Here is a 21085-nt window from a genome sequence, read left to right as displayed (position 1 = left end):
CCATTCTAAGTGGTATGAGGTGGTATCTCAATGTGGTTTTAATTTGAATCTCCCTGATGGCTAGTGATGATGAACATTTTTTCATGTGTCTGATAGCCATTTGTATGTCTTTATTGGAAAAGTGTTCATATACCAAATGACAGGCAGTAGAAATTAAAAATTGTGAAGTGCAAAAAGAACATTTAAACAATTATATTTAACTAAATCTGTTGTGCCAAATTTATTAATTTTAAGAGCCAATGAAGCAAAATAATATTTTAAAAATATTTTATTTATTTTTTAGAGAAGGAGAGATAGTGCACAATCAGAGGCATCAGCAGAAGAGGAAGAAGAATCAGCCTCCCTGCTTAGCAGGAAACCCAATGTAGGACTCAATCCCAGGACCATGACCTGAGCTGAAGACAGATGCTAAACTCACTAAGCCATCCAGGTGCCCTGCAGAATAATATTTCCATAAAAAGAGAACTCCAGTTCAACTTAGTATACTGAAGATATTCACAAAAGAGGAAAATAATTCATGTGAGCAAATCAACTTAATGTTTCTTTTTTAAATTATAACTTAAATATGCATTTAGTAACAATATTTTTATTTCATTTGTCAAGTGTCTATCGAAAAATAGACACAGATTTCATTATTTACATGAACAGATATATATTCACCCAAGGTTATTGAATAAAACCTTATTGAATTTATTTACCATCATTTTATTTTCTCCTCAAGGCAGTCAGTGCTCTTACATGGAATTTTCAGGTACTATCTGCTTTGACATTTTGATTTAATTCATGAAGATCAAAAACCAAAATGTTGAAACATATTTTATACTTTTTGGTCTTTTCCAATATGGTCAAATGGACACTTTCCTCTTTGTTGCCATTGTAATCCTCTTTTCAGTGGCTCTGATGTGGAATATCATACTGGTCCTTCTCATTCATTTGGACATCAGATTCCACATTCCAATGTATTTTCTACTCAGCTCTCCTTTATTGAGGTGATGTTTATCTCCACCACTATGACCAGGATGACCACTAACTTGGTGGAACTGAAGCCCTTCTTCTTGGTTTCATGTCCTGTCATTCATATGTAGCCATCTGCCACCCTTTGCATTACCCTGTACTCATGAGCAAAATGATCTCTTGGTTAATGGTCACATGTACATGGATGAGTAGTTCTATTAATGCATTAGTACATACATTGTATGCATTTTAACTTCTATTCTGTACAGGTTGGATCATTAACCATTTTTATGTGAAATTCCATCTCTTTTGCCACTGGTGTCTCAGGACATATCCCAGTATGAACATAAAATCCTCTTGAGTGGGCTTATTATTCTGCTACTACCATTCATGACCATTCAAATATCCTATGCTTGTGTACTTACTGTGGTGTTCCAGATGAGCTCAGATAAAGGACAACAAAAGCTTTCTCCAATTGCTCCACTCACCTGATTGTGGCAAGCCTATTTTATGTGACTACCCTCTACACCTGTATAGGGCCACACTGCTTGCACTATCCAGAACAGGATAGGGCAGTGACAGTGCTTTAAACCATGATCATGTGATCCCATTTATTTATAATTTGAGGAATAAAGAAGCAATCAGGGCCATAAGGAGAATGTTGTGTGTGTGTCTATTTGTACAGAAAATGTGAATTTGGAAAGCTTTACTGATTAAGATTGAACAACATAAAAAGCTGTGCTAGAATACTGCCTAGAATGGTATAACACTCAATGTAAGATTCAATAAATGTTTATTACATAAATTGATAAATGCCTTGATTCCTTTTAGTTTCAGAAATAATTAAAATACCATTATTGGAACTAGATGAATTTTTAAATCATTTTTTAATTTATTTTCAGCATAACAGTATTCATTGTCTTTGTACCACACCCAGTGCTCCATGCAACCTGTGCCCTCTCTAATACCCACCACCTGGTTCCCACAACCTCCCACCCCCCAACCTCTTCAAACCCTTCCGATTGTTTTTCAGAGTCCATAGTCTTTCATTGTTCACCTCCCCTTCCAATTTCTCCCAACTCCCTTCTTGTAACTACCCATGTCCTCCATGCTATTTGTTATGCTCCACAAATAAGTGAAATCATATGATAATTGACTCTGTCTGCTTGACTTATTTCACTCATCATAATCTCTTGCAGTCCCGTCCATGTTGCTACAAAAGTTGGGGATTCATCCTTTCTGATGGAGGCATAATACTCCATAGTGTATATGGACCACATCTTCCTTATCCATTCGTCCTTTGAAGGGCATCTTCGTTCTTTCCACAGTTTGGCGACCGTGGCCATTGCTGCTAAAAAAATCGGGGTACAGATGGCCCTTCTTTTCACTACATCTGTATCTTTGGGGTAAATACCCAGTAGTGCAATTTCAGGGTCATAGGGAAGCTCTATTTTTAATTTCTTGAGGAATCTCCACATTGTTCTCCAAAGAGGCTGCACCAACTTGCATTCCCACCAACAGTGTAAGAGGGTTCCCCATTCTCCACATCCTCTCCAACACATGTTGTTTCCTGTCTTGCTCATTTTGGCCATTCTAAGTGGTGGAAGGTGGTGTCTCAATGTGGTTTTAATTTGAATCTCCCTGATGACTAGTGATGATGAACATTTTTTCATGTGTCTAATAGCCATTTGTATGTATTCATTGGAGAAGTGTCTATTCATATCTTCTGCCCATTTTTTGATATGATTGTCTGTTTTGTGTGTGTTGAGTTTGAGGAGTTCTTTATAGATCCTGGATATCAACCCTTTGTCTGTACTGTCATTTGCAAATATCTTCTCCCATTCCGTGGGTTGCCTCTTTGTTTTGTTGACTGTTTCCTTTGCTGTGCAGAAGCTTTTGATTTGGATGAAGTCCCAAAAGTTCATTTTGGCTTTTGTTTCCTTTGCCTTTGGAGACATATCTTGAAAGAAGTTGCTGTGGCTGATATCGAAGAGATTACTGCCTATGTTCTCCTCTAGGATTCTGATGGATTCCTGTCTCACATTGAGGTCTTTTATCCATTTTGAGTTTATCTTTGTGTACGGTGTAAGAGAATGGTCGAGTTTCATTCTTCTACATACAGCTTTCCAGTTTTCCCAGCACCATTTATTGAAGAGACTGTCTTTTTTCCACTGTATATTTTTTCCTGTTTTGTCGAAGATTAACTGACCGTAGAGTTGAGGGTCCATATCTGGGCTCTCTACTCTATTCCACTGCTCTGTGTGTCTGTTTTTATGCCAGTACCATGCTGTCTTGGTGATCACAGCTTTGTAGTAAAGCTTGAAATCAGGTAATGTGATGCCACCAGTTTTATTTTTGTTTTTCAACATTTCCTTAGCGATTCGGGGTCTCTTCTGATTCCATACAAATTTTAGGATTATTTGCCCCAACTCTTTGAAGAATACTGGTGGAATTTTGATTGGAATGGCATTAAAAGCGTAAATTGCTCTAGGCAGTATAGACATTTTAACAATGTTTATTCTTCCGATCCAAGAGCATGGAATGGTCTTCCATCTTTTTGTGTCTTCTTCAATGTCTTTCATGAGTGTTCTGTAGTTCCTCGAGTACAGTTCATTTCCCTCTTTGGTTAGGTTTATTCCCAGGTATCTTATGGTTCTTGGTGCTATAGTAAATGGAATCGATTCTCTAATTTCCCTTTCTGTATTTTAATTGTTAGTGTATAAGAAAGCCACTGATTTCTGTACATTGATTTTGTATCCTGCCACATTACTGAATTGCTATATGAGTTCTAGTAGTTTGGGGCTGGTGTCTTTCAGGTTTTCCATACAAAGAATCATGTCATTTGCGAAGAGAGAGAGTTTGACTTCTTCATTGCCTATTTGGATACCTTTTATTTCTCTTTGTTGTCTGATTGGTGTTGCTAGGACTTCTAATACAATGTTGAACAAGAGTGGTGAGAGTGGGCATCCTTACCGTGTTCCTGATCTCAACGGGAAGGCTGCAAGCTCTTTCACATTGAGGATGATATTTGCTGTGGGTTTTTCATAGATAGATTTGATGAAGTTCAGGAATGTTCCTTCTATCCCTATACTTGGAAGTGTTTTAATCAGGAATGGATGGTGGATTTTATCAAATGCTTTTTCTGCATCAATTTATAAGACCATGTGGTTCTTCTCTCTTTTCTTATTAATTTGTTCTATCACATTGATTGATTTTCAAATGTTGAACCATCATTGTAGCCCAGGAATGAATCCCACCTGGTCATGGTGGATCATCTTTTTAATGTGCTGTTGGATCCTGTTTGCTAGGATCTTATTGAGAATCTTAGCATCCATTTTCAGCAGTGATATTGGTCTGAAATTCTCCTTTTTGGTAGGGTCTTTGCCTGGTTTGGGGATCAGGGTAATGCTGGCTTCATAGAAAGAGTCTGGAAGTTTTCCTTCTGCTTCAATTTTTTGAAACAGTTTCAGGAGAATAGGTGTTATTTCTTCTTTGAAAGTTTGGTAGAACTCCCCAGGTAATCCGTCAGGTCCTGGGCTCTTGTTTTTTGGGAGGTTTTTGATCAGTGCTTCAAACTCATTACTAGATATTGGTCTATTTATGTTGTCGATTTCTTCCTGGTTCAATTTTGGGAGTTTATAGTTTTCCAAGAATGCATCCATTTCATCTAGGTAGCTTAGCTTATTGGCATATAACTGTTGATAATAACTTCTGATGATTGTTTCTACTTCCTTGGTTTTAGTTGTGATCTCTGCCTTTTCATACATAATTTTATGAATTTGGGCTTTCTCTCTTTTCTTTTGGATTAGTGTGGCCAATGGTCTATCGATCTTATTGATTCTTTCAAAAAACCAGCTTCTAGTTTCATTGATACTTTCTACTCTAACTCTGGTTTCTACCTCATTGATCTCAGCTCTAATCTTGATTAGTTCCCTTCTGATGTATGGAGTTGGTTTGATTTGCTGTTGTTTCTCTAGTTCTTTAAGGTGTAGAGACAGCTGCTGTGATCTGGAATTTTCAATTTTTTTGAGGGAGGCTTGGATGGCTATGTATTTCCCCCTTAAGACTGCATTTGCTGTATCCCATAGGTTTTGGACCAAAGTGTTTTCATTCTCATTGGTTTCCATGAATTGTTTCAGTTCTTCTTTGATCTCATGGTTGATCCATGTATTCTTAAGCAAGGTGGTCTTTAGTTTCCAGGTGTTTGAGTTCCTTCGGAACTTTTCCTTGTGATTGAGCTCCAGTTTCAAAGCATTGCAATCTAAGAATATGCAGGGAATAATCTCAGTCTTTTGGTTTTGGTTGAGTCCTGATTTCTGACCAAGTATGTGGTCAATTCTTGCGAAGGTTCCATGTGCACATGAGAAGAATGAGTATCCTGTTGTTTTAGGGTGGAATGTTCTGTATATATCTATGAGGTCCATCTGGTCCAATGTGTCATTCAGTGCTCTTGTTTCTTTATTGATTTTCTGCTTTGATGATCTGTCTATATCTGAGAGAGTCATGTTAAGATCTCCTACTATTAATGTATTCATATCAATATGACTCTTTATCTTGATTAACAGTTTTCTTATGTAATTGGCTGCTCCCATATTGGGGGCATAGATATTTACAATTGTTAGAGCATCTTGGTGGATAGTCCCTTCAAGAATGATGTAGTGTCCTTCTGTATCTCTGACTACAGTCTTTAGTTTAAAATCTAATTTATCTGATAAGACAATTGCTACCCCAACGTTCTTTTGAGGCCCATTGGCATGAAAGATGCTTCTCCATCACTTCACTTTCAGTCTGGGTGTATCTTTAGGTTCAAAATGGGTCTCTTGTAGACAACATATGGATGGGTACTCTCGTTTTATCCAATCTGCAACCATGTGCAGTTTTATCGGCGCATTTAGGCCATTCCCATTGAGATTGATCATTGATAGATACGTTTTTATTGACAACGTGTTAACTTTGAGGTCTTTCTTTCTGTAGATTTTCTCCATATTTCTCTTCAATGCTATTCTTAGGATATTTCCTCTTTTATAGGACCCCCCTTAATATTTCCTGCAGTGTTGGTTTGGTGGTTGCATAGTCTTTTAAGTCTTGGAAACTCTTTATCTCTCCATCCATTTTGAATGTCAGTCTTGTTGGATAAAGTATTCTTGGCTGCATGTTCTTCTCATTTAGTGCCCTGAATATATCTTGCCAGCCCTTTCTGGCTTGCCAGGTCTCTGTGGACAGGTCTGACGTTATTCTGATGGGCTTTTTCTGTAAGTAAGGAGCCTCTTTGTCCTAGCGGCTTTCAAGAGATTATACCTACAATTCTGATTCCTCAATTTGACTATCAGGTGCCTTGATGTTTTTCTGGAATCTATAATCTTGGGTGTAGACTGTTCAGCCTCTAGTACATGAACGCTAGTTCCATTCGTGAGATTGGGAAAATTTTTTATGAAGAACTTGTTCCACTATATCTTCTAGACTTCTTTCTTTCTCCTAACCTTCAGTGATTCCAATAATTCTGACGTTGGAACATTTCATGGCGTCATTTATTTCCCTGATTCTGTTTTCATGGTTTCTAAGCTGTTTGTTCCAGGCTTCCTCTTGATCCTTTCTCTCTGCTCTCCAGATCACTAATTCTATCTTCTGTCTCAGTTACCCTAGCTTTGAGAGAATTTAGATTAGATTGGAACTCATTGAGAGCATTGTGAACCTCAGCCCTGGTAGCTTTTATCTCTGCCCTAACATTGTGAACATCCTATCTGGTCACTTTCAGCTCGGCCCTAATCAATTCTGTTTGGTCATCCATGGCTTTCTCCAACCTAGATATTGCCTGGATAATTGTTATCCTGAATTCTCTTTCCGACATATTGTCTATGTTGATAGCCATTAGCTCTGTTGCAGAAGGTCCATCCTCTGTATTTTTCTTCTGTTGGGCATTCCTCCTCCTAGTCATTTTGGTGAGAGATGACTGAACAGATGTAGCTGGTTGTATCAACCGTGGTGCAGTCTGGGTGACCCTGGAACACTTCTGAGCAATCAGGATTCCCCACCCAAATGAGAGGAAAAAAAAAGAAAAAAAGAGAGAGAGAGTGAGACAGGAAAGAAAGGGAAGATGAAAGAGAAGGTTCAGCCCAAATGGGCCCCAAGGTAAGATTTATGAGGTATACAAACAAAAACAGACAAACAAAAAGACTGATAAAAGTATATAACAAGAGAAAAAAATATATATGGAAATAAAGGAAGAATCTTGTCGAAAAGATCCCCAAGTGTAAGATTTATATACTATCAGGACAAACACAGAAACACTGGTGAAAGAAAAAAATGGAAGAGTGGTTATAAATTCTCAGTGTGGGTGAGGAAGTTTGTTGTGATTCTTCCTGGATGTATCTTGATATCTTTGTTAAAGGACTCAGCTTTCCTAGGCTAAATGGGGATTAAAAATTGGTTTACCTATGGGGTAGTATTGATTGGGGAAAGGGGAAGTTTGAAGTTTAACTCTTTATGAATATTAGAAAATAAAAATAAAAAAAGAATAAACTAGGTTCAACTAAACTAAAATTTAAAAAAAATCAAAAAATAGAAACACAAATGAAAAACACAGGTGTATGTATCAAAAAGTTCAGGTTAGAAGGTTATTATGGAATTTGATTATGGACAGCTCGTTGTGATGGTAAATAAGTTAAAAATTATCTATATAAAAAAATGAGCCAGAATAGTGGGAAAAATTAAAAATAAAAGTTGTCCTATGAAGTAGCGGTGGTGGTTCTCTCGTAGTCTTTTTTTTTTTTCTTTCCTGGTTGGTTTTCTGGGGGAGGGGATTGCCACGTGGGTTTTCAGTCAATGATGTCCCCTCAGTTAAGTCCTCCAGTCCCCCTCAAGAGAGTGGGCTCTGCAGAAACCATTTTTTTTTCAGGCTTTTGTTCTCTGGAGGTTTTTATGTTTGTTCACCTTTTTTTTTTTTTCTTCTCTCGCCTTGAACACTTTTGATGGTTTTTTAGGTGTAAAGGAAAGCAAACTGCACCCTGACCTCCCTCTCAGAGAGAAGCCTCAGTCTGTTCTTCTGTGGGTGTTGCAGAGCCCATATAAATACCCCCTTGGCCACTGGCATAGCAGGTTCTGAGTCGTGGTCCCTGGGGATACAGGATCTTCTGCTTGTACCCAAAACCAAAGCAGCAGCAGCTGTTTGGGCAGCTCCAGACTACCAGAGAGGTTCCAAGCAGCGATCACACACTGAGATTTTCCCGCTGGCCCGGGCTGGGAGTGCCTGGTCTTCTGGGTCTACGAGCGCCTGGCTTGCAAGCACCTCTTTCAGGGGAGGATGTGGGTCTAGCACGGGTCTCAGGCTCTGAGAACGGGCCCAGGTCCGAAAGCACCAGGCTGGGCCTTCGCGCATCTCTCTCAGGGGTGAGTTTGGGACACCTGTGGTAGGCTCTGAAACAATGGCGCATATCAAAGCGCACCGGCTGGGCCTTTGTACCTCTCTCAGGGGAGGATGAGGGGCGAGCACATCTCAGGCTCTGTAGCAGGGCTCGAGCATTCTGCTGTCCAGCGTGGCTCCCATCCCCTCACAGGGGCCAGAACCCACGCAATGTCGAGCGTGCTGGCAGCACAGGGACCAAGACCTGGTTTCTCCACCACACTCCCTCTGGCTCAGCGCCAGGGGAGGCTATCCTGGAACCAGGGGACTTAAGCCCCTGTCCCTAGCGGCCCGGATTCCCACAATTCCCCCCCCCCGCCACGATCTTTTGCTCTTTTGGAGTGCTTTCAACCAGTCTCCAAGTTAATGGTGGTCTCCAGGCAGGGCACTTTCACTCGTATTAGGGGTATTACTCTGCAACCGGTCACCTCTGGTGGCTCCCTCCCCCTTCTGTTTATCTTCCAATATCAGTCCACCTTTCCCACTCTGCTTTACCTGCCCACTGGCGTCTTCTGCCCCTGTAGAGATCCAGATGCGTATAATTCTGATCTCAGGCTGATTTCATGGGTGATCTGAGTTCTTTGGTAGGTAATCAGCTCAATTTAGGGTACAGGTTGTAAAGGTGCCTCCTCCTACTTCCCTGCCATCTTGTCCCCCTTAGATGAATTTTTAATATACAGCTAGAGAAACAGTGTAATTGTCAAACTTGTTTTACTTTTAAAGCTATATAATTCAATCCAGTTAACCCAATGTTCCATATAGAATTTATTTTAAATTATCTGAAATGCAATGCATAGAACATATAATCTATATAAACATATGACATCAAGAAAATATATAAAGGAGTACATAGGTACATAAAACAGGGTATATAATCCATTCATTTCTTTTTTTCACTTAACAAATATTTTAATACTTTAACTATGTGTTTGGCACTGTCACAGCCTCACACATAACCCACTCTCCTCCCTTCCAAAACCCTCAGCTTGTTTCCCAGAGTCCATAGTCTTTCATGGTACATCTCCCCCTCTGATTTACTCCAACTCACTTCTCCTTTCCATCTCCTAATGTCCTCCATGTTATTCCTTATGCTTCACAAGTAAGTGAAACCATATGATAATCGACTATCTCAGCTTGACTTATTTCACTCAGCATAAACTCCTCCAGTCCCATCCATGTTAATACAAAAGTTAGGTATTCATCCTTTCTGATAGAGGCATAATACTCCATTGTATATATGGACCATATCTTCTTTATCCATTTGTTGAACACTTTCTTATCCTATAAACCAGAAATTCCACTCTTAGGCATAAATTTAATTTAAAAACCTTTTTTACTGAAAAACATATAGATCATTATAAGTGCAATGTTTAAACCACAATATTTGTCAACAGCAGAAAGCTGGAAATAACTCAAGCACACATTAACCCAAACAACGGGAACCTATGTAGCATAGAATGGTCCAAAGTTAGATTCAAATACATTAATGAAACAAACAAACAAAAAACACTGAGTGATAAAAATGAGATTCAAAAAAATGGCCCTCAGCAAGATTTTTATAAAACTTGAAACAATAAAAGTTAACATTCTATAATTTTATGTTTGTATTTGAAGATATTATAAACATAACAAAATAAATAGCTCAGTATTTAGAATAACTGGAGAGGTAGGGAGGTGGTATAGGAAGGAGTATTAAAGAGATTAATCTTTTTATTCTTTTAGTTTTCAGGACGGGTTGCCTTGGTAGTGCACATTACAAACAAATAAACTGACCAAAAAGACATCCACAGACAAATAAATGTGTTGTATTATGAAGTAGGAGTAAGTGCTTCTAAATGCCATTACAAGCTGTTATTATCAAGACTATTGACAATGAGTACAAAAATATTATCAAAGAATCTCTAAAATGTTTTATAAAAAGTATGTTTTTCTTGGGCGGGGGGCTTGGTGGTTCAGTTGTTTAAGCATTTGCCTTTGGCTCAGATCATGATCTCAGAGTCCTGGGATCAAGTCCCACAGTGGGATCCCTGCTAAGCTTGAATTGTGTCTCCCTCTGCTCCTTCCCATGCTTGTACTCTCTCTCTGCCTTTCTGTCTTGCAAAAATAAATAAATAAAATCTAAAAAAAAAGAAAATACACTTTTCTTGCCACTACTACTGCTCATTTAGATAGAACACCAGTGTTCAGTTTTATACCATTAAATTATATTTATTTTAAATTTAGCACCAAGTGTTTTAGCAAACAATTACATTAATTTATCATCAACATTTAGGAACCAACAAGTCATCATGTATTGAAGATTGAGGTACAAGTTATCAAGACCATTTTAGAAAACAATTTTACTTTTTTCCTTTTTTTATGATCATTTTTTAAAGATTGTATTTATTTATTTGACAGAGAGATAGAGATTACAAGTAGACATAGAGGCAGGCATAGAGAGGGGGAAGCAGGTTCCCTGCCAAGCAAAGAGCCCAATGCGTGGCTCAGTCCCAGGACCCTGAGATCATGGCCTGAGCCAAAGGGAGAGGTTTAACGAACTGAGCAACCCAAGCATCCCAAAATTCAGATTGTTTTTATTAAGCATATACTTTATCTATGTTCCAGGAATTTCACTTCTAAGTATATGACCAAAAACCTAACTTTATATGTCCACCAAAAGTAGTTGTATAGGAAGTTTTATGGAAGTTTTATTCATAATAGCAAAAATACCCATCACCACATGAAAATAATTGTGAAGAATTCATATGATAGGATGCAACAATACAATAAATGTAATTACATTATTGAGGCATGTATAGCTATGGTTCAATATTATGAATGTGTTTAACAAATGCAGCTGGACATATAAAAAGTAACTTATTCTTTTCTCAGTCAATGAGTGCTTTTAGTCAAAGGCAATAGAATTCATAAAAATGAATACCATATTTGGAACAAAGGAGCTAACATCAAAAGAGAAGAGGGGATTCAAAGATGGAAATATTTTTGCTGTGGTTCTCTGTAGCTGTGTTTTCAGCAATTCCATTCTGCAGCTGCTCAGATTTAAGCTAATTCTGAACTTATCTAATCCCCTCACAATTCACATTCAATTTGTCCAGATGTCTTCTTTATATCAACCCACTGGATCTGGCCACTTCGTACTTTTCTATCATTACCATCCAGGCCCAAGACATTACTTTTTCAGAACTAGACAGCTGCAATGGCTTCCAAGGCAGTATGTTACTAGCACACACACAAAAAAAAAAATTCACAAAGATCAATGGAACAGAATAGAGAGCCCAGAAATAGACCTTCAACTCTATAGTGAACTAATCTTCAACAAAGCAGGAAAGAATGTCTAATGGATAAAAGACAGTCTCTTCAAAAATTGTTGTTGAGAAATGCAGAATGCAGAAGAATGAAACTGGACCATTTCCTTACACCACACACAAAAATAGATTCAAAATGGATGAAGGACCTCAATGTGAGACAGGAATCCATCAAAATCCCTGAGGAGAGGCCAGACAGCAACCCCTTCAACCTCATCTGTAACAACTTCTTTCTAGAAACATCACCAAAGACAAAGGAAACAAGGGAAAAATGAAATATTGGGACATCATCAAAATAAAAAGCTTTTGCACAGCAAAGGAAACAGTAACAATAACCAAAAGACAACCGACAGAATGGGAGAAGATATTTGCAAATGGCATTTCAGATAAAGGGCTAGTATCGAAAATCTATAAAGAACTTAATCAAACTCAAAACCCAAAGAACAAATAATCCAATCAAGAAGTGAGCAGAAGACATGAAAAGACATTTCTGCAAAGAAGACATTCAAGTGGCCACCAGACACATGAAAAACTGTTCAACATCACTCAGCATCAGAGAAATACAAATCAAAATAATGACGAGAAATACAAATCAAAACCATCTCACGTGAGTCAGAATGTCTAAAATGAACAAGTCAGGAAATGACAGGTGTTGCGAGGAGGAAGAGAAAGGGAAACACACCTACACTGTTGGTGGGACTGCAAGCTGGTGCAGCCACTCTGGAAACAGTATAGAAGTTCCTCAAAAAGTTGAAAATAGAGCCATCCTAAGACCCAGCAATTATACTACTGAATTTTTACCCCAAAGATACAGATGTAGTGACCTGAAGGGGCACATGTACCCAATGTTTATATCAGTAAGTCCACAATAGCTAAACTATGGAAAGAGCCTAGATATGTCCATCAACAAATGAATGGATAAAGATGTGAAATATGTGTTTTATATATATATATACATACATACATACATGTACATATGTACACGTATATATACATACAAATATGTGTGTATATATGCATACATTCGTGCATGTATGTATGTACATATGTATATATGTATGTACTTGTACATATATATATGTATATATATACATATATATATGTATAAGCACTGGGTATGGTGAATAAACAATGAAGACTGGAACACTGAAAAAATTATATAAAAAAAGGAAAATGTTTATTATTATAGAATATATGAAGTATCCAAAATGATTTCATACACAAAATGTATGATATCTTAGTGATCAATAAATTTTTAAAAATTCAATTGCATTTCCCTAAAATAGTATTTAAATTTTAAATTATCTTTCTTATAAGTGTAAGTCACTTGTATTTTATATATATCATATTGGTGGAAGTTTGCAAAACTAAATTGGAGTCACTATCGAGCAAAAAAAAAAAAAACAAAACCCTGTGAATCCCCATTCTAAAGGATTGATAATACATTAAAAACAAACAAAAAATTTTATGTTTTAAATAATTTCCACACTGTGTCCAGATTTATATCTATAAGTCATATTATTCCTTGAAGCAAATGACATTTTAAGCTTGTAAATTTTTTTTTGCATTTTATTTTTTTTATTTATTTTTATTTCTTTTCAGCATAACAGAGTTCATTGTTTTTGCACGACACACAGTACATGCCCTCCTTAATACCCACCACCTGGCTCCCAACCTCTCACCTCCCACCCTTTCAAAACACTCAGATTCTTTTTCAGAGTCCATAGCCTCTCATGGTTCATCTCCCCTTCCAATTTCCCTCAACTCCCTCCTCCTCTCCATCTCCCCAAGCCCTCCGTGTTATCCGTTTTGCTCCACAAATAATTGAAACCATATGATAATTGACTCTCTCTGCTTGACTTATTTCACTCAGCATAATCTCGTCCAGTCCTGTCCATGTTGCTACAAAAGTTGGGTATTCATCCTTTCTGATGGAGGCATAATACTCCATAGTGTATATGAACCACATCTTCCTTATCCAGTCGTCTGTTGAAGGCCATCTTCGTCTTTCCACAGTTTGGCGACCGTGGCCATTGCTGCTATGAACATTGGGGTACAGATGGCCCTTCTTTTCACTACATCTGTATCTTTGGGGTAAATACCCAGTAGTGCAATGGCAGGGTCATAGGGAAGTTCTATTTTTAATTTCTTGAGGAATCTCCACACTGTTCTCCAAAGTGGCTGCACCAACTTGCATTCCCACCAACAGTGTAAGAGGGTTATCCTTTCTCCACATCCTCACCAACACATGTTGTTTCCTGTCTTGCTCATTTTGGCCATTCTAAGTGGTATAAGGTGATATCTCAATGTGGTTTTAATTTGAATCTCCCTGATGGCTAGTGACGATGATCATTTTTTCATGTGTCTGATAGGCATTTGTATGTCTTCATTGGAGAAGTGTCTGTTCATATCTTCTGCCCATTTTTTTATATGATTGTCTGTTTTGTGCGTGTTGAGTTTGAGGAGTTCTTTATAGATCCTGGATATCAACCTTTTCTCTGTACTGTCATTTGCAAATAGCTTCTCACATTCTGTGGGTTGCCTCTTTGTTTTGTTGACTATTTCCTTTGCTGTGCAGAAGCTTTAGATCTTGATGAAGTCCCAAAAGTTCATTTTTGCTTTTGTTTCCCTTGCCTTTGGGGACATATCTTGAAAGAAGTTGCTATGGCTGATATCAAAGAGGTTACTGCCTATGTTCTCCTCTGGGATTCTGATGGATTCCTGTCTCATGTTGAGGTCCTTTATCCATCTTGAGTTTATCTTTGTATATGGTGTAAGAGAATGGTCAACTTCAAATCTTCTACATATAGCTGTCCAATTTTCCCAGCACCATTTATTGGAGAGACTGTCTTTTTTCCACAGTATATTTTTTCCTGTTTTGTCGAAGATTATTTGACCATAGAGTGGAGGGTCCATATCTGGGCTCTCTACTCTGTTCTATACGTCTATGTGTCTATGTGTCTGTTTTTATGCCAGTACCATGCTGTCTTGGTGATCACAGCTTTGTAGTAAAGCTTGAAATCAGGTAACATGATACCACCAGTTTTATTTGTCTTTTCAAAATTTCCTTAGCAATTCAGGGTCTCTTTTGATTCCATACAAATTTTAGGATTATTGCTCTTTGAAAAATACTGGTGGAATTTTGATTGGAATGGCATTAAAAGTATAGATTGCTCTAGGCAGTATAGACATTTTAACAATGTTTATTCTTCTGATCCAAGAGCATGGGATGGTCTTCCATCTTTTTGTGTCTTCTTCAATGTCTTTCATGAGTGTTCTGTAGTTCCTTGAGTACAGTTCTTTTACCTCTTTGGTTAGGTTTATTCCCAGGTATCTTATGGTTCTTGGTTAAAAGCATTGTTCAACATTTGCAAATCAATCAATGTGATAGAACAAATCAATAAGAGAAGAGAGAAGAACCACATGGTCAACTGAATTGATGCAGAAAAAGCATTTGACAAAATCCAGCGTCCTTTCCTGATTAAAATGCTTCAAAGTACAGGGATACAGGGAACATATTTAGTTTTACTTTCTAGTAAATGGAATCAATTCTTTACATTTCCCTTCAGTATTTTCATTGGTAGTGTATAAGAAAGCAACTGATTTCTGTACATTGACTTTCTTTGCTGCCATGTCACTGAATTGCTGTATGAGTTCTAGTAGTTTGGGGGTGGAGTCTTTTGGGTTTTCTATATAAATAATCATGTCATCTGCGAAGAGAGAGAGTTTGACTTCTTCATTGCAAATTTGGATACCTTTTATTTCTCTTTGTTGTCTGATTGCTGTGTCTGGGACTTCTAATACTATGTTGAACAAGATTGGTGAGAGGGCATCCTTGTCTTGTTCCTGATCTCAACAGGAAAGCTGCAAGCTTTTTCCCATTGAGGATGATATTTGCTGTGGGTCTTTCATAGATAGATTTTATGAAGTTCAGGAATGTTCCCTCTATCCCTGTACTTTGAAACATTTTAATCAGGAAAGGACGCTGGATTTTGTCAAATGCTTTTTCTGCATCAATTCAGTTGACCGTGTGGTTCTTCTCTCTTCTCTTATTGATTTGTTCTATCACATTGATTGATTTGCAAATGTTGAACAATGCTTTTAACCCAGGAATTAATCTTACCTGGTCATATTAGTTAATCTTTGTAATGTGCTGTTGGATCCTGTTTGCTAGGATCTTTTTGAGAATCATAGTATCCATATTCATCAGTGATATTGGTCTGAAATTCTCCTTTTTGGAAGGGTCTTTGCCTGGCTTGGGGATCAGGGTAATGCTGGCTTCATAGAAAGAATCTGGAAGTTTTCAATCTGCTTCAATTTTTTGAAACAGCTTCAGGAGAATAGGTGTTATTTCTTCTTTGAAAGTTTGGTAAAATTCCCCAGGGAATCCATCAGGTCCTGGGCTCTTCTTTTTTGGGAGGTTTTTGATCACTTCTTTAATCTCGTTACTAGATATCGGTCTATTCAGGTTGTTAGTTTCTTCCTGGTTCAATTTTGGGAGTTTATAGTTTTCTAGGAATGCATCCATTTCATATAGGTTGCTTAACTTATTGGCATATAACTGTTGATAATAACTTCTGGTGATTGTTTCTACTTCTTTGGTGTTAGATGTGATCTCTCCCTTTTCATTCATAATTTTATTAATGTGAGCTTTCTCTCTTTTCTTTTTGATTAGTGTGGCAATGGTTTATCAATCTTATTGTTTCTTCCAAGAAACCAGCTTCTAGTTCCATTGATACTTTCTACTGTATCTCTAGTCTCTACCTCATTGATCTCTGCTCTAATATTGATTTTTTACCTTCTTGTGTGGAGTTGGTTTAATTTGTTGTTGATTCTCTAGTTCTTGAAGGTGTAGAGAGAGCTGGTGTATTCTGGATTTTTCAATTATTTTGAGGGAGGCTTGGATAGTTATGTATTTCCCCCTTAGGATTGCCTTTGATGTATCCCATAGGTTTTGGACAGAAGTGTCTTCATTCTCATTGGTTTCCATGAATTGTTTCAGTTCTTCTTAGATCTCCTGGTTGATCCAAGCATTCTTAAGCTAGGTGCTCTTTAGCTTCCGGGTGTTTCAGTTCCTTCCTAAATTTTCCTTGTGATTGAGCTCCAATTTGAAAGCATTGTGATCTAAGAATATGCAGAGAATATTCTCAGTATTTTGGTATCAGTTGAGTCCTGATTTGTGACCCAGTATGTGGTCTATTCTTGAGAAGGTTCCATGTGCATTTGAGAAGAATGAGTATTCTGTTGTTTTAGGGTGGAATGTTCTGTATATATCTATGAGGTCCTTCTGGTCCAATGTGTCATTCAATGCTCTTGTTTATTGATTTTCTGCTTTGATGATCTGTCTTTTCTGAGTGAGGCATGTAAAGATCTCCTACTATTAATGTATTCATACCAATGTGACTCTTTATCTTGATTAACAGTTTTCTTATGTAATTGGCTGCTCCCATATTGGGGGCTTAGATATTTACAATTGTTAGATCATCTTGGTGGATAGTCCCTTTAAGAATGATGTAGTGTCCTTCTGTATCTCTGACTACAGTCTTGAGTTAAAATCTTATATTTCTGATATGACAGTCACTACCCTGGCCTTCTTTACAGGCTCATTGACATGAAAAATACTGCTCCATCCCTTTACTTTCAGTCTGGGTGTATCCCTAGGTTCAAAATGGGTCTCTTGTAGACAATATATGGATGTGTCCTGTCGTTTTATCCAATCTGCAACCCCGTGTCATTTTATGGGTGCATTTAGGGCACTCACATTGAGAGTGATTATTGATAGATACGTTTTTATTGACATCGTGTTATCTTTGAAGTCTTTCTTTCTGTAGATTTTCTCTATATTTCTGTTTAATGCTATTCTTGGGATTTTTCCTCTTTTATAGAACCCCCCTTAATATTTCCTGCAGTGTTGGTTTGGTGGTTGCATAGTCTTTTAAGCCTTGCTGGTCTTGGAAACTCTTTATCTCTCCATCCATTTTGAGTGTCAGTCTTGCTGGATAAAGTATTTTTGGCTGCATGTTATTCTCATTTAGTACCCTGAATATATCTCGCCAGCCCTTTCTGGCTTGCCTTGTTTCTGTGGACAGATCTGACGTTATTTTGGTGTGGATTCCTCTGTACGTAAGAAGCTTCTTTTCCTAGCTGCCTTCAAGAGGGCCTGCGTAAAATTATAATTCTTCATTCTTGCTATTCTGTGTCTCGATGACTTTGGAGAATCTATAATCTTGGGGGGAGACCTTTCTGCCTCTAGTACATGAACTTTGGTTCCATTCGCGAGATTGGTAAAATTTTCATGGAGAATTTGTTCCACTATATTCTTGACTTCTTTCTTTGTCCTCCCCTTCAGGGTTTCCAATATTTCTGACCTTGGAACGTTTCATGGCATTTATTTCCCTGATTCTGTTTTTGTGGCTTCTAAGCTGTTTGTTCCAGGCTTCCTCCTGATCTTTTCTTTCTATCTCTTTGTCCGCCAGATCACTAATTCTATCTTCTGTCTCAGTTACCCTAGCTTTTAGAGAATTTAGATTAGATTGGAACTCATTGAGAGCATTGTGAACATCATTCCTGGTGGCTTTCAGTTCTGCCTTAACATTGTGAACATCATCCCTGGTGGATTTCATTTCTGCCCTAATCAATTCTGTTCGGTCATCATGGCTTTCTGCAACCAAGCTATTGCCTGGATAATTGTTAGCCTGAATTCCCTTTCTGACATATTGTATATGTTGATAGCCATTAGCTCTGTTGCAGAAGGCCCATCCTCTGAATTATTCTTCTTTTGGGCATTCCTCTCCCTCGTCATTTTGATGGACTCTGAGGTCTAGTCAAATGATGACATTTGATGAGAGATGGCTGAACGGACATAGCTGGGTGTATCAACCGTCATGCAGTCAAGGTGTACCCTGGAACACTTCTGAGCAGTCAGGAGTCCCTAGCCAAACTAGAGAAAAAAGAGAAGACAAAAAAAAAAAAAAATATATATATATATAGAGAGAGAGAGAGAGAGAGAGACAGGATAAAAAGGGAAGATAAAAGAGAAGTCTCAGCCCAAATGTGTCCCAAGGTAAGATTTATGAAGTATAGAAACAAAAACAGACAAACAATATGTTTATAAAAAATAAAAAAATAAAAATTTTTTAAAAAAATAAACAAATAAATAAATAAATAATTTTTTAAAAAAATAAAAATAAGTGTGTCTGAGAAAAAAAAAGAAAAAAAAACCAGACAAACAAAAAGACTGATAAATGTATATGACAAGAGAAAAAAAAAAATATATATATCTAAACAAATCAAGAAAAAGAACCTCGTCAAAAAGAACCACAAGTGTAAGGTTTATATACTATCAGGACAAACACCGATACACAGAAACACTGGTGGAAGAAAAAGATGGGAGAGTGGTTATAAATTCTCATTGTGGGCGAGGAAGTTTATTTTTATTCTTCCTGGGTGTATCTTGATATCTTTATTGAAGGATTCAACTTTACTAAGATAAAGGGGGATTAAAAATTGGTTTACCTATAGGAGTAACATTTATTGGGAAAAGGGGATTATCTTGAAGTTTAACTCTATATGAATATTAAAAAATAAAAATAAAAAAAGAATAAACTAAACTAAACTAAAATTATAAAAAAAATAAAAAAATAGAAAAGCCTAAGAAAAACACGGGTATATGTATCAAAAAATTCAGGTTAAAAGGTTATTATGGAATTTGATGTTCTGGTCTTCTCACTGTGATGGTAAATAGGTTAAATATATATATATATATTTAACCTATTTAATATATATATATATATATATATATATATATATATATATATACTAGAATAGTGGGAACGAATTAAAAATAAAAGTTGTATCTATGAAGTAGTGGTGGTTTCTTCTCTTGTCGTTTTTTTTTTCCTGGTTGGTTTTCTGGGGATGGGCTTGACACGTGGGTTTTCAGGCACTATTCCCTGAACTAATTCCTCCCGCCCCCCTCAAGGTGGTGGGCTCTGAGGAAACCGGTTTTTTAGGCCTTTGTTCTCTGGAGGTTTTTGTGTTTGTTTGTTCGTTCTTTTTTTTTTTTCTCTTGCCTTGACCGCTTTTGATGGTTTTTGGAGGTTTAGAGGAAAGCAAACTGCACCCCAACCTCCTTCTCTGAGAGAAGCCTCAGTCTGCACCCCTGTGGGTGCTGCAGAGCACATAGTTCCCCCTCAGCTGCCGGCAGAGCAGGTTCAGAGTTGCGGTCCCTGATGTCACAGGAACTCCTGCTTGGACCCAAAGCCACAATGGCAGCAGCTGTCTGGACAGCTCCGGAACACCAGAGGGGATCCAAGCAGTGATTGCACACTGATATTTTCCCGCTGGCCCAGGCTGGGGATGCCGGTCTTTCAGGGTCTGAGAACACCGTGCTAGCGCCTGTGCACACCTCTCCCAGGGGAGGGTGTGGGGCGTGCACGTCTCAGGCTCTGATAGCATGGCACGGTGCACACGTGGAGACTGCAAAAAGTCTGTGCATCTGTGGGATGGCGAGAGTCCCAGCCCCTCAAGGGACCAGATGCACTCTCAGGCATGCTGGCGGCTCAGGGACCAAGACCTGGTTTCTCCATGACACTCTCTGTGTCTCAGCGCCAGTGGAGGCTGTTCTGGGTCTGGGGACTTAAGCCCCTGTCCCTAACTGCCCCGATTCCCACAATTTCCCGTCATGATCCTTTGCGCTTTTTGAGTGCTTTCAACCAAACTCCAAGTTAATGTTGGTTCCCAGATGCAAGGCACTCTTGTATTGGGGTATTACTTTCCAATGGGTCGCCTCTGGTAGCTCACTCCCCCTTTTGTTTATCTTCCAATATCAGTCCTATGTTCCCACTCCACTTTACCTTCCCACTGGTGTCTTCTGCCCCCGTAGAGGTCCAGACATGCATAATTTTGATCTCAGGCTGATTTCATGGGGGATCAGAGTTCTTTGGTACATAATCAGCTCACTTTAGGGTACAGGTTGAAATGGTGCCTGCTCCTACTTCCCCGCCATCTTGTCCGATAATACCTGTAAATTTTTTTCTAAATTTACTGAGACATTATTTATATATGACATTATTTAATTTTAAGGTGTATAATGTACAGAATTTACACACATATATTGCAATATGATTACCATAATAGCATTAGATAACATTTCCCTCATTTCACATAATTACCATTTTTTAAGTTTTTAAATTATTTCTCTGTATTTAAATTGTGTTTGTATATAGCTGACACAAAATATATTTTTTCAGGTGTTCAATTTAGTAATTCTACTTTTATTTTTTGATATTTAATATATTTATTCTCTGTTTTTGCATTTTGAAAGCAATCACTAGTTGAAATCTATAGTTCAAAATGTTTTGTTGGGACAGCAATTCAAAATGTGACAATTTCAACTATTATTTTATTTTTTTAATTTTATTTTATT

The 21085-nt window shown here is 37.7% G+C and overlaps 1 pseudogene; it reads left to right on the top strand.

The window, feature by feature from the left end:
* Positions 1–768: 768 nt before the first annotated feature.
* On the top strand, positions 769–1648 carry LOC116861090 (annotated as a pseudogene).
* Positions 1649–21085: the final 19437 nt, after the last annotated feature.

Source organism: Lontra canadensis, unplaced genomic scaffold, assembly GCF_010015895.1.
Source record: "Lontra canadensis isolate GAN:19392208 unplaced genomic scaffold, GSC_riverotter_1.0 scaffold190, whole genome shotgun sequence".
Taxonomy (NCBI): Eukaryota; Metazoa; Chordata; class Mammalia; order Carnivora; family Mustelidae; genus Lontra; species Lontra canadensis.
This window is presented reverse-complemented; position numbering and strand designations above follow the sequence as displayed.